The sequence below is a fragment of the Protopterus annectens genome, chromosome 3.part0 (genome assembly GCF_019279795.1).
Source record: "Protopterus annectens isolate FY-2018-M chromosome 3.part0, PAN1.0, whole genome shotgun sequence".
In the NCBI taxonomy this organism is placed as follows: Eukaryota; Metazoa; Chordata; order Ceratodontiformes; family Protopteridae; genus Protopterus; species Protopterus annectens.
The window spans coordinates 1,210,693,440-1,210,708,109 of record NC_056731.1 but is presented as its reverse complement, the minus strand read 5'-3'; the positions used below and the strand labels follow the sequence as shown (position 1 = coordinate 1,210,708,109).

Here is a 14,670-nt window from a genome sequence, read left to right as displayed (position 1 = left end):
ACTGGTTTACATGAAAGCTCTTCCACTGGTGCCCCCCCCCCCTTTGATCTAATGGCACTGACTATATGAATCAGGGGGTCATGAATTGCTGAAGAGTCCAAGGAAAAAACTCTATTTGCTTCAGAGGGTGGGGTGGGGGTATTCCCCTGAAAGGGGAAATGTGTATTCAGTGCCAGCTGAAACCCTCCTGAACCACTTTCATCACCCAAGAGTCTGAATCAATCTGTTGCCAAAGGATAACATTGACAGCCAGTTGGTTGGACATATTTAGAGAGGTGGGGTAGAGTGTCTTTCTCCTCCAAAAGACAAATGGCGTGGTTATTCTGAAGAATTGGACTATCCCTTTTTCTGAAAGGATCCTTGCTTTATGCTATTCCCCTCCTGCCATCTCTTTTTTGTTTTCCGTTTGCCAGGAGATGGCATGGGGTTGATAATTTTGCCTTTTAAAGGGAGGATAAGAAGAGTTGAGATATTTGTAATGGAGACTTTTCTCTGAATTAATTTTGCCAAATTGTTTGAGGAACTGAGTAGGACAAGGGACAAACAAAATCTCCTCATCTAAAGTAGACTTTAAAATATGCGACTTTACTTAAATCAGCAAAATTTTGGTTACATATCACGGTATATCTCCTCAAAACTGTAGCAGGAGCAGTAGCCATAGATACAATATCACAAATCATACACACTTTTCAAAGTATTTTTATACTTGAGACAGATTAGAAATAAGAGACAGATTTTGATGGAAGTGTGGGAGAGTATTCTCTCAAAATGTCTATGCAACAAAGGATAAACTTAGTAGTTAAGAATTCTGTACACTAAACTGGAAGAACAGAAAATTCTCTTACCAGAACTAATACTTTACTTTCTTTGTCAATAGAGAAACTAAAAGCTGAACTACTGTGAAAAAGGGGTAAAGAAGGCTAGAAGAAAAGGCATATAAAATACAAAAATGTTCAATTATCCACAGAAACCCCAGATCACAATATGTTGGCGATGCAGAAAACAAGAACAGAACAGAGTCAGCTACAGCAGGGTGTTATGGTTAGAGGAGGAAGAGCTCTAGAACTGAAGGTTCTAATGGGGCTGGAGTTGGATCAAAGTCAGACCTGATAATCCACAGGTTGAGAAGGGTGGAAAAAAACAATACTGGATCAAGAACTTGCTAGATTGAGGTATTTTAAGGTCTATCTGCATTTTTGGGGATTGAAGATTGAGAGCCATGGTTATTATAAGCAGCATTTAACATGTTCTCCAGGATGACAAAATGGGAGGAATATGTGAAAAATATGGCACATCCACTTATCACATACATATACATACAAATATTCCAGGCAAGGGCAATAATCCCCTTCTAGCCTGCCAACATACCAAAACAACCATTCACATAACAAGTGTCCAAGTTATTCTTTAAAATATGTGAACTAGTGCTAGCTTTAACATAATTTGCTTACTGTCTCTAAATACCCGACACACCTGAATATCTATATCAGGCACTACTAAGTTTAGATATTTTAGTCTTTTAATATAAAAAGAAATTATGTCTTACCATAACGTTCCATCTGTGTTGTTGATCTTCGTTCATTCATTACTGATGGGTTATCAGTTCCGTCCTCGGAACCGAGCCGGCCTTATACCAAGCTCATGTCAGCCAAAAACTCTCGAGCCAAGATCCTTCCCACAATGCCCTGCTCCCTGTTACCTCAGATCAAGTTTGCACGTTGATAAACAAAAGTAGAGGCTACCTCTGGTCATAACAGACCTAGGGTCTATATTATAATAACGAACGATCAGATGATCGAACGTTGGTATATTGACCCCCTAAATCTTGAATACTCAAAACAGCGAACAACCAGAACAGCGATTTTTTTCCCCAGGGGAAAAAAATCGCTGTTCCAAAAAAAAAAAGTGCCCCCCACATCCCCCTACTTAAATATACCAACTCCGAGATTGCACTACAGTGGAGGAAATGGGACAACTCTGACGGCCTGCCCAGTGATTTCGTTCCCTGGGAAAAAATTTGCTGTTCCAGCCGTTTACTATTTTGCTGGTTCGACACTTTTTTCACTATCACAGGATTGAGGGACCACTTGTGAGGTTGCAGAATGCACCTGCTCAATTTGTCCATCACGTTGGGGCTCCCGAGAATGTGCATTGCAATTAGAAAGTGGTTGGAGGCTATCACCCATTGCCATATTCTCAAGGCCTCTCGGATTAATGGATAAGATCTGGTGCCCCCTTGCTTGCTGATGTCCCAGACTACTGACATGTTGTCTGACTGGATTGCAATAGTCCCTGACGGAGGGATTGAGTGGAATGCTTGCAATGCTAATAGCACTGCCCTCAGTTCTAGGGCACTGATATGCAAATGGGCCTCCGTCTCCGACCAGGTGCCTTGGACCGAGTTTCCCTGACAAAGCTCCCCCCACCCAATCAGGGAGGTGTCCATGGTCACCTTGGATTTTGGCTGATATGGGGGGGGGGGGGTGAAGGGGCAAGACCATTGTTGGGGATTCTGAGACATCCACCAGAGCAAATCTTCCTTGCATCTCTGAGTTGCACTTATTTCAAAAGACAAAGGATGTTGCAGAGGGTACCACTGAGTGAGAAGTAGCCACTGAAGAAGTCTCATGTGGAACCTGGCCAGAGGAACAATGGTGATCGAGGCTGCCATCGACCCCAAGAGTTGAAGTATGGATGAGCAGAGGATTTGTGGTGACAGATTAGCAGCTGAACTTGATGTCTTATTGTTTGAAGTCTGTGATCCGAAAGAGATGCTGTGCAATTCCTCGTGTCCAACAGAACTCACATGAATTCTAAAGATTGTGCCAGGGTGGTGCTGGACTTCTCCCAGTTTATACTGATTCCCTGGTGCTGAGCTGTGAGAAGAGTGTAGTCTAGGGCTTCTTCCAGTTGATGATTGGTGGGGGCGGTAAGGAGCCAGTCGTCTAGGTAAATGCCTGGAATCCTTGAAGTCATAGGTGAGCGATAACCACTGCCATGCATTTGGTGAACACTTTGGGGGCTGAAGAGAGACTGAAGGGGCAGTGCTCGAAATTGGTAGTGACTGGCTCATATGCGAAAGCAGAGGTATCTTCTTGAGCGCTTGTCCACTTTCATATGGTAATACGTATCTTGAAGATCTACAAAGCCCATCCAATCGTCTTCTTCCAGAAGGGGTAGGATAGACTGAACCGTGACCATCCGGAATTTCTCCGTTTTTACAAATTTGTTTAGTGAGCTGAAATCCAGAATCGGTCTCCAGTCCCCTGTCTTTTTTTGGTACTAAAAAGAACCTTGCGTAAAAAACGGATCCTATCTGGTTTGGGGGGACCGTTTGGATGACACTTTTTTTGTAGCAGCTTTTGGATATCGTGTGCTGCTGCTTCCCTTTGACTGGGTGGGACATCGGGTAAGTCTCTGGGTGAAGTGGGACAGAGATGGAAGGGAATGCGGTAGCCTCTGGATATTATTTGTTGTACCCAAGAATCGGTGGTTATGGTTTGCCAGGCAGTGGGGTACAAGGAAAAACGACCCCCGACCGCTTGCAGAGGTGAGCAGTCAGGAGCACTGGTAGGGTTGGCCAGAGAAAGAATCTCTGGAACCCCGGTTTTGTGGACCTCCCCTGCCCCGAAAGGGGTGTCTTCCATTATAGTTTCCCCCTCTGCCCATGGGGAAGAACTTGGCACGTGTGTCACGGAAAGAGCCCTGTGATTTTCTGTGCCACATCTTCCTGCTCCTCTGATTTCTGGAGTAGAATCTTTGAGGGGTAGAGTGTCATACACCAATGGCAGAAAGGGTCTTACCATCTTGTTCGCACCTTGCCAGCGTATCTTTAACCTTAGGGCCAAACAATGAAGCTGCCTCAATAGGGGCGTTCATGAAGGAAGCCTTAAAGGAGTCCGCAAAGGCACATCCAGGCATGACGTCTCGTGACTATGCCTGCACCTGCCGCTCTAGCCGCTCCTTCTGTCGCGTGTGAAATAAGGCACAAGGAAGAACTGGATATCGACTCTGGGGTCACTATCTGAGAAGCTATGTTGTCACGCACCTCATCAGAAACAGCTCCTGCCAAGGTTTCAGAGATGGTTGATAAGGTCCCTCTGGAGCCTCGTAAAGTGTACCAAAGTAGTTTAAGGACCTTACAGCGAAGGTCAGTGAAGCAAACACACGCTTCCCAAGTCTGTCTACCACCCAGGATTCCTTGTTGGGCGGATGGACAGTCTGGCTCTCTTCTGCCAAGTCTTTTTTGGTTGCAGCCACCACCAACATGGCATCTACTGGAAGACCTTTGGACCAATGGGGATGCTCAGCTGGGAGAGAGAAACTCTTGTCAGGCCTCCGAGGTATAGATTCCAAAGTAAACCAAAAAACGCACCACCAGGGTTTCCTGACGCCACACAGTTTTATTTACAAAAATTGTTAAGCGCTTTCATCAATCCAAGTTGGATTAATGAAAGTGCTTAAAAATTTTTGTAAATAAAACTGTGTAGAGTCCAGAAACCCTGATGGTGCCTTTTTTGGTTTATTTGTATTTCTTTTTGCACCATTACACCACTTTCTGGGTTATTTATAGCTTCCAAGGTGTTAGGAGCCTTCCATGCATGCTGGACAATGAGCTGGACAAGGGGGTAACCCAGGAGGTAGGGGGCCGGGCATGAAAGGCCTGCAGGAATATGGATTCCTCTGAGGAAGGGTTGGAGGACTTCCAGTCACCCCTCTTAGGATCTAGAGGATGTCACCAAAGGACACCTCATCAGAGGACGACCATGGGGACCCTTCCCCGTTATCAAAGTCCATATCTTTGGTCAAAGACTCCTCAGTGGAGTCCATGTGCTTCCTCTTGAATGAAGCCTTGCAAGGGACTTCCTCAGTGGGGAACTCTGGGGAAGATTCCAAAGAAGGGGTCTCCTGAGGGGGAGAAATCTGAGGCCCTTGTGCCCAGAGTCCGATGGTTGCGGCTTGTGACGGTTGCAGCACAGAGGGTGGCAAGGCCTCCAACAGGGAGGTTTTGCCAGCAAAGGCAAGTGCCCTCTCCATGGCCTGGAAGGCCAGACCGCCCACAGAGGGATGGGAGCCTGGAACAGAGCATGACAACCTCGGAACCGGGGTCACACCCCGCTCCGACGAGCCCACCTGCAGACCAGGAGTCTCAAAAGGGCTGTGGAGCAAGAGGGGAGGAGGATTCCTGGAGGGTGCCATAGAAAAAACTGGCGTGGAACCAAGAATGCCTACCCCCATGGCACAGCTACTAGCCAGAGAAGGGCCCGGTGCACAGTGCACCGAGGGCCACAAGGACGACTCCAGCTCTGAAGTGAGGTCCACTGTTGGTATTGAAGGAAGGGAAGCTGCTAACGGAGGAAGGGGCTTAGATGCTTACCTGGAAGTCGAAGGAGGAGAGTAAGTTGGAGTCTGTAGAGAAATATGGTCACCTGCAAGAGGGAACACAGCTTTAGACGGTTGAGAGAGTCCCCTGGCCACAAGCAACTGGTCGACAAACCGCAACACATCTTGCTCTGAGCGGCTCCTGGTTGACCTCATAGAGAGACCTGATGGAGATTCTGGCCTGTCTAAAAAGGGGCTATACTGGCTTCCTACAAATGGATCCAAAGAAGGAGAGTACTTGGTCCTTGCTAGTCCATGTGGTGCAGAGCCCAGAACAGAGGGTGTCTGCACCGAGGAGACTGGTGCTGAGGTTATCTGCACCAAAAAAGGCAGCGCCACAGGTGTCGAGGGTGTCTGCACCGTAAAGGGTGGTGTAGCAAATGTCTGCACCGATGAATACTGTGCCTTCGAGGAAGGGGTCTGCACCGGTAGTGACGGTGTCGAAAAAGACTGCACCGAACAAGTGTCCGGTGCCAGTGGTGATAAAGAAGACATAGCTGGAGTGAGAATCAACTGGGGCGGTGCCGAGGCTGGGGCCAAAAGGACAAAAGATGGCAGTGCCGGGCTCGAAATTTTTACCTTTTTGTGAGTCGACTCCTTATGATCTCCATAGGGAGATGAAGTGAGCGATCTCGAGGAAGAAGAACGCCTCTTATGGGGTTTAGCAGGAGGAGGTGAGCCCTCCGACCCAGAGATAGCCTTGCAGAAAGGAGTTTTAAGGAGGCCTTTTAAAATTAATTTATTCTTCCTTTCATTTAGAGTCCTAGTTGAAAAATTTCTACAAATCCCACATGGAGGGTCCACTGAAAGATGTGAAACATTCAAGCAATAGACACACAAATCATGGCCATCGGAAAGTGGTAACTTACGGCTGCATTCCATACATTGTTTGAAACCAACACTACTTTTCTTATCCGACATAATGAAAAGAAGTACAACAATACCAAAAGATTAAAAAAACTACCTAGAAGGGTAAGAAAGAGAGAAAGAAGGATTACCAACGATGGTAATGGAGAATAACCTCAAAGGTAAGAAAAGGAAAAATATTATAGGGAGAGAGTCTCAAAGTTGCGATAGGGTAGGAGGATAGAGACAGTAAGTAACTGAAAACTTTCTAACAGTTTTTAGTTAAGTTTTAATTTAGTTTTGAAAACCTAACAAGAGAAAAACTAAAAATTGTTCACTTAGCTGAGGGAGAATGGCTTGACACGGCTGTACAGCAACGTGGCAAACGAGATCTGGAGTAACAGGGAGCAGAGCATTGTGGGTAAGATCTTTGCTCGAGGGTTTTTGGCTGGCGTGAGCTTGGTATAAGGCAGCTTGGTTCTGAGGACAGAACCGATAACCCATCAGTAAGGAATGAATGAAGATTAACAACATCAGATCTTAAATTTTCACATCCATACGTGCTCTTGGTATATTTCTGATGTACTCTTTCCAATTTACTTATGCTTGTTTTCTTATAAGGTTTCCATGTTGCCTAATGTATCTTAGAAATAATGATTTTATCAATTCTGATCTCCTGGAATTTATGTATTTTTATACATCCTACAGTTCTATAATCATCATTACTCAATTGGTTGATATGATTAGAAAAACATAAAGCTGGCTCTACCCCAATAAGCAAGTCCTTAAATGAATCTATAGTTTCAATCACTATGTGCTGTACTCAGTCAGACTGTCTTCAGTCAATATCTCCCAAATCTCATATGCATAGTTTTTGATGCAATCATCATCATATTCTCCTGTGCCCAAATGGTCAATTTAGTCAAATTATTTTGCAAACATGCGATATCTGTAACAAGTATCAGTCTACCCATTTTCAAGTCTTGTGTTATAGACTGTAGAACACTTCAGATGCAAAAGATAGATCTGAAAGATACAAACTAAACAATTACAGGCCTGGGACACAGCCCCACGAAACATCCTGACTTTAACCAAATATTTCATCTGTACAATTTCTGTATGACACTTGCCATGTCCTATTGTAAGCCATGCACCTATCCATCTTATCAAAATTACATCAATATCTAGTTGTTCTAATTTATCGATCAGTGTTTTGTGTATGGCACAATAAAAGGCTGAAGTTAAGTCTATATAAATTACATCACAGCACAATTTCTAATTTATAGCTGCTATTATATTGTTATAAAAGCATCATATTACTGGTGGTTATAGACCTATTTTCAATACATACATGCTGATATAAGGTTTCAAATCCCAACCTTTCTAATACTGAAATTAATCTATCCAAAATAACTTTCACCATTATTTTTCCACAGCAACAAAATAAATGTATAGGTCGGTATGACTCTGGGTTTGCCCTACTCCTTCCATTCCTGAGGGAGGAATAATAGATATAATGGTACAGTAAGTTCATGTTGAAATGTTCACAGGACATTATTACTAATTCTTTCTCCTCCATGTGCTTTGTTTGGGTCCAGCTTGTGTAATTGTTTTTATGGGATCATATGTGTGCACTAGACTGACGACCACTATGTCTAGTCATGCATTACAAATCTTTGAAAAGTTCTGGTATCCTTGATAAGTGTAAGCAGGGCCTTGGGAGATGCAACATTTAAACAGCAGGGGTTTGGGAAATTAACCATTTACAGGCTCGTGCGTCCATTAGAGACACAGGTGCCAAACCAGGGCTGAAACCTTAACACAGCTGAAACCTTAACACAGCTGAAACCTTAACCAGGGCTTAAACCTTGACACAGCTATTAATAGGACGTGCTGGAGGGATAGATTCATCACCCAAAGACTCCCTATGCTGTGGAACAAAATCCCGGTACATGTGAGGGAGAGCACCTCGCTGGCCTTGTTCAAGAGAAATCTTGACCAATGGATGGGAGATCGCAGATATACCCCAGGGATTACCTCAGTGTCACTGCTCGACAGAGGCACAGCAAAATAATGGGTATAGTTCCCCATACTAAAGGGGTGGCGTAAGCCACAAAACGATGGGCTAGGCTTGTAAATGCCCTCGGGCAGATAGCCTAGTATGAAAATATGAATATATAATATGAATATAATATGAATTTCCTGTTCCCTATCCAATTTTCCAAGTTACACCTCAACTGGTTTAGGGAGGAACTCTGCTTCACATGGATGGGGAGTTCCTTTTTTTTCAGTATCTAAAGTTACCTGGATATTACTAGTTCATTCACGCCAATGCAGCTCAGGAAGTTTGCACTGTAACTTCCAATGGGCAGATCTAAGCCTTTTGACAGAATCAAGTTATGTCCTCACATTTCTGACCAATGTTCATACCTCAGGAACTATAGTGGTAATGAAAGTATAAATGGCAAACTCTTCAGCACAGACAATTTTTATAGTGGTAGTATTCTTTAAGTTCTAGGTCTTAAACTGAATTTTATAAGTCACAGTAACCATTACATTTGTAATATTTTGTACACAACTTACAATACATCATCAACCACTCCAGTTATACACATACTGCCAGCAGCATTTTATTCATCTAGCTGAGAGCATTCATATGGGACTAAGGAGTTCTGTCTGTGTTACTTGGTTGAGATATTTTTTAAAAAATCTGAAAATGATATCTATATAAATTAATATCATAAAAATAACAATATCTATTTACCTGCACTAGACAGAGATCAAACATTAATGCAGTTGAGTTTGGCCTTGTATAAGCTTTAAGATGAAATATTTTAAAACCTTGTACATAGCCTGGTTTTGGAATTATTGATGCAAATATGAGCAAGCAATATTTGACACATAGAGGTGTCAGCAGGAATTACTGCAGATGCACCTCGAGACTTCACTCGGATGTAATGAGCTAGTGCTGTTTATCACACCATTTGTGGAGCTAAACTGTTTTGATAAGATATTGCAAATATATTTATAATTTGCTGCATTGGGGAATGCATACACATTAAAATCTACACACAGTTTATATGGTTTCCTAATATGCTCGATATCTGTATATAAATTTTCATCATTTTTGTTTTTCTTGAGCTTGTCGCAAAATGTTTAGTTTGTCTGTCCAGCCTGTTTATTTCAGTTTTCAAAGTTATAGTTCAAGCTCTTTTCCATTTCTTATATTTTCTGTCTGTCAACTTAATTAATTAATTATCTTATTCTTATGGAAGTATATCCTCCTGACTTTGTGAACCTAGATCCTGATGTTAAACTTGTTTTGTTTTTGCATACAAACGATTTTCCTTTCAAAACCTGCCACATTCCTTCTGCAGTTTTTCCAATAAATGCATCACTCCAAATAGTTTTATGTCCTGACTGATGCTTCCATGTACTGTTATTAAACGTTTGCCCACTGGTTTAGATTTACGTTTGGCAGAATTATCTAGCAGCAATTTAACATTTCTAACTCTATGAACCCTGCAGATAAAACTTGACACAAAGTAACTATTTCCTTTGGAACACAATGTCCATTATATGTTCCATTCCTTTGTATTTTTTAACAGTCTGAAGCAATTATAGATCCTGGACATACTTTGTACATAATTTCCTCATTCATGGTGTTAAATTTACCAGAAACAAGCTGAAATAATATTGATTCAAGTCCCCAGTCACTATAATCTTCCCTCCTGTGTTTCATACAAGAAATGTGAGATTTATTCTAGGTCATCAGGACTTTACTTTGGTGTTCTACATACTCCAACAATTGTTATATATTCCTTGGATGTCTTTATTGTCACAGTTTCACAGTCTATAGTATTGGCGTTATCAATGAATATGTAATAATCACAGGTCTCAATCTTTAATCCCTATCATAACACCTCCACCTGATGTTTTGCTAGAATGTCTGTTATAGTAAAACACCCTGGCAGAACTGGTTAATATGTCATTCTTCTTTAACTATGCATCACAAACAATAACATTAGTTTTGTGAGACTGCAGCAAATTTTCCAATTAAAAAAAAAAAAAAAAAACTATTTTTAATGCTCGTAGCATTAACAACCAGCACAGATCATCAAATGTTGGTATCTGTGAATCATTAAAATTTCTGACTTGGCAAAAAAACCTGTCTTGTGTAGTGAAATATGTCACTATATCTGTAGCAAAAATTCTCTTTCCTTTTCTTTGACAAGTACATTCCATCATGTCTAAATACATGTGTGTCCATAACTGGGATTGGATGCTTTACACATTTCCAACTCTTTAAAATTGGCCACATTTTCACTTACTTAATTACCCAAACAAATCTTTTCATACACATTGACTTGACTTTCCTTTCTATATGTAATGTGAAAAACATGTCCTAACACTTGCACAAGCTATGCTATCTAAGACGGCAGTAAGTTCCCTAACAGTCAGTGAGTCTTTGAAGATGAAATCATTTGTACCAACATGAATAAAAACAGTTATACTAAGGCATTCTGATGCCCTAATCACATCCTGTATTTTTGCTCCAGGCAAGCATAACAGTATTTGACATGCATTATCCTCTCTGCAAACGTAAATATCAGTTCCTCTAATAAATGAATTACTAATATATCTTTTCTTACCAGAGCTAAAGAATCACCCTCTTCTAATTCAGTAATGTCTGCTCTATCAATTGTTAAAAACAATGCTCTTCATCACAATTAGTCTTATTAATCACAGTTTCTTTGCTTATATCATAGCTTCTCCTAGGTTCAAGGTGAATATCCATCTGTTCCCAGAAAAGTACCTCATTCATCAATGAAAATAGTTTATGAAACGGAAAGCTCCTCCATGGAAGCTGGAGAATAACAACTTTCCTCACAATCAGAGTGTTGAGAGGAGAAGCTCTGTCTTTATCAATGTTAAAATCCTCTGACAAACCTTCCTCAGAATTTCTTTTGAGACTGCACTCAGGTAAGGATTTCAGAATTCCGGGATTAACAGTCTGTAATAATATCTTGGCTAAGGTGAGGAAATCATCTTTACAAACAAACACCATTTCTTTAGATGAACTCTACAGTAACCTTTTGTTTTTTCTTTGCAGGGACCTTCCTGGAAGGAGACCCATTACAGGATGGCACTTCAGCCCTGGCAAGAGGTTTCTCTACCTAGCCATCCCAAGAAAAAAACTTCTGGAGTATCACCCAGACCTAAAGAAAATAGTTCTCCCATGCCTAGATTGAACAACTGGAACAGCCACAGAGATGTGGCTGAGCTCCAGTCCACGTTAGCTGAAGGGGCTACAACAGAGGAACCAGGAGTATTGACTGAGTGTTCTGGGGAACAATGGTCTGTTACTTTGGAGTGACTCACTAATGAAGGGTGCATTGTCTGAGCCCGTGGTGATAGTAAGGGCTCCTTAATGTATTGCTTTTTCTTTTTAGATACAGTATGAGAACATCCAGCAGGCCCGGAGTAAGTATCCATGCTGTAGCTAAAGAGGATGCCTAATCTACAGCATGTGCTGTTGGAATGAGTCAGTCGGAAAGTAAGTTGTCAGACAAGTGTTCACAAGAAGCATATACATATTTATTTTATTTATTTTACATTTGTTGACCAGGCTAGTCTGGCTGGATACATGTCCATTTTCAGCAGAGGCCCGAGGAGAAAAGCTCCACTATATACTAGTACATAAAACAGCACAGTAAGAGACTGGCATGTAAGTAACTACAGAACTAATGTAAAAGTAAACAATTTACAGAACAGTATCAATTTGAACAGAAAAAAAAAACCAGAAAGAAATGTCACAAGGATCCCCAATCCCATACTCTTTAGAGAAGCACGAATTGGAATGAAAAAAAAAAAAAAAGTAAAACAAACATCGAGTCTAATACATTATTTACAATATTTACAGATATAATCAACATTTTGGGCCAGAGCAAAACAGATTTAATGCCTAGACTTCTACAGAAGGAAGCAAATACAAGGGTTCAATAGAAGGTGAGATAACAGTTTGCAGTAATATATGTACTGTAAATGAGAAAGTGACATTATAGGAATAGTAATATCCAAGAGGATACCAGGTAAGCTGCAAAGGAGGAGTAGGAATAATGAGAGAGATAGTGGTAAAGAATGGATGTATAGCAACAGGCTAAGGACAGAACTATAATGGAAGTTAGATGCTGGGGTCAGTCAGGATTTGAGCAAGGGCAAAGCCAGTGAGATTTAAAGTATTTCTTTAATTGTTTCTTAAAAAGTTTTGATGAGACTAAAGAAGTCAGCTCAGTGGGAAGTTTATTCCAGTGTGAACCAATAACATTTGTGAACAAGGAGTCACCAGATTTATTGTGTGATTTGAGAGAATCTACTAACAGTTTGTTAGCTGAGCGAAGGGAAGTAAGATTCCTGTATGGGGCAAGAAGGTTGTTGAGTATGGATGTATTAGTAGGGAAATAGAGAATTTTTTGTGTGATAACTAATTGATGTAGAAGAATAAGATTTTGAAGTTCCAGCCAGCCAAGCTTTTTGAGATGAACACAATGAATGGTACGAAATGGGGAGCCTGTGGTAAACCTGGCAATGCTATGGTAGGATGTGGTTAGTTTCTGAAGGTTAGATTTCGATAGGTTGATAAAAGATGGAAAGGCATACATTAATGAAGAGGTGAGATGAGTTTGAGCTAGAGACACTCTGGTAGCTGCTGTCAGAAAGGGTTTAAGTCTATAGAGGGCACCTATCTTTTTATTAACAGTTTTGCAGGTTAGGTTAATGTGGGTATCAAAGTTAAGTTGATTATCTATTGTAAACCCTAGTAGTTTGGTGGAACAGTCAGGTGTTATGATGGTGCCATTGTTAGAGACAATAGAAAAGGAAAAAGGAGCAGTTTTAAGGGTTGGAGAAAAGAGTAGTAATTTGTTTTTTTTTGGGATTAAGGAGGAGACAGATATGTTGGAACCAATTTTCAGCTGCTGTAAAGACTTTTTGGGTGGACGAATGAAGTTCAGCTGGAGATTCAGCAGTACAGATGAGAGTTGAATCATCTGCATACTGAATGCATGTGGATGTTGGGAGGGAAGTAGACAGGTTATTTATAAATAAGGAGAAAAGAAGGGGACCTAAAATGGATCCTTGGGGGACCCCAATGGTAATTGGGAGCTGAGAGGATAAATGGCTTTCCCAAAGGACTGCTTGCTTTCTATCTTTCAAATAGGATTTAAACCAGCGCAATGCTAGAGAGTCAAGAGAAAGAGATTTCAATGTGTCTAACAGAAGGTGATGGTTCACCATATCAAAGGCTTTAGAGAGGTCGAGAAATAAAGCAGAGGAGAATAGGTTGTTATTGCGATTTTTGTTGATGGAATCAGTAAAGGAGAGAAGAGCTGTGGAAGTGCTATGAAAAGGTCTAAAACCATGTTGGGAGTCTGATAGTAGGTTATTATGTAGAAGATGATTCAAAAGTTGATGGTGTATACATATATATATATATATATATATATATATATATATATATATATATACAGTCATACATATACTTGCTTATACAGTCCCCTTTCAAAAGAAAAAGCAGCACACAAGAATTCCTGTCAGAACTGAAACATCCTTCGCTGAAGCACACTGACAAAAAACATCAGGTAAGCCGTCATCAAGTATACACAAGCATTTAAGAAAAACATCCTGCATTGTAAACACTTCCTGTTCCTTAAAGCTTCCACAAACAAACATTTCCAAAAGCAGTACATTTTTACTATAAAATTAGTCTCCAGTAGTGCCCTGTGCTAAAAATAATGGTCCCCAACAGAAAACTTCTGATATGGTCAACAATGCTGGGTTTCTTAAAGAGGAAATCCTACATTTAGTCAGAAAATATAATAAACTGATACTTTCTTAAATGGGCAATAATTTCTATGTGGAAGGTTTCTCCTATGGGGACTTATTTGCCAGAAATTAAACTTGAAGCCAACTGTTGCTCTTGTGATGCCTCTGTGCTGTCTTCTAGAGGGGAATAAAGTACTGAAATTGCCTACACTACAACTGCTGATTTCACACTACACTTGTTGAGTGCAAGTGTGGGAGGGAGTCAGACCTTTGGAAGCTGAACGGCTGCTGTAACCAAGGCAGGATACAATCCATACAGCCAAAGGCTACAGTAGCAGTGAGGATGATAAACATCAGAGAATGATAATCCAAACATTATTATACTTATCCATAAACAAATATTGGTGCATACATATTTCCATCAGTGGGTGTAGCCATTTTCAGCTTACAAATCCTAAATCTTAACCGCATTACTTGCATTCCTCCTTTTCTGTTATATCAAATACTCTCTAAATTCATTTTCTGAAAGACCAACCTCACAACTGCTTTATTATTCCCTTAAATATATTCACAAATTTTCCAAACTGCAGGCACACTTACAAATTCATCCTTCACTTT

At 40.9% G+C, this 14,670-nt stretch overlaps 1 protein-coding gene across 1 annotated transcript in view; it reads right to left on the bottom strand.

Moving 5' to 3' along the window:
* The window catches only part of RIOK1 (RIO kinase 1), a 623,754-nt gene that overhangs the window by 126,957 nt on the left and 482,127 nt on the right, over window positions 1-14,670 (bottom strand). The gene's annotated exons all lie outside the window — the stretch shown is intronic.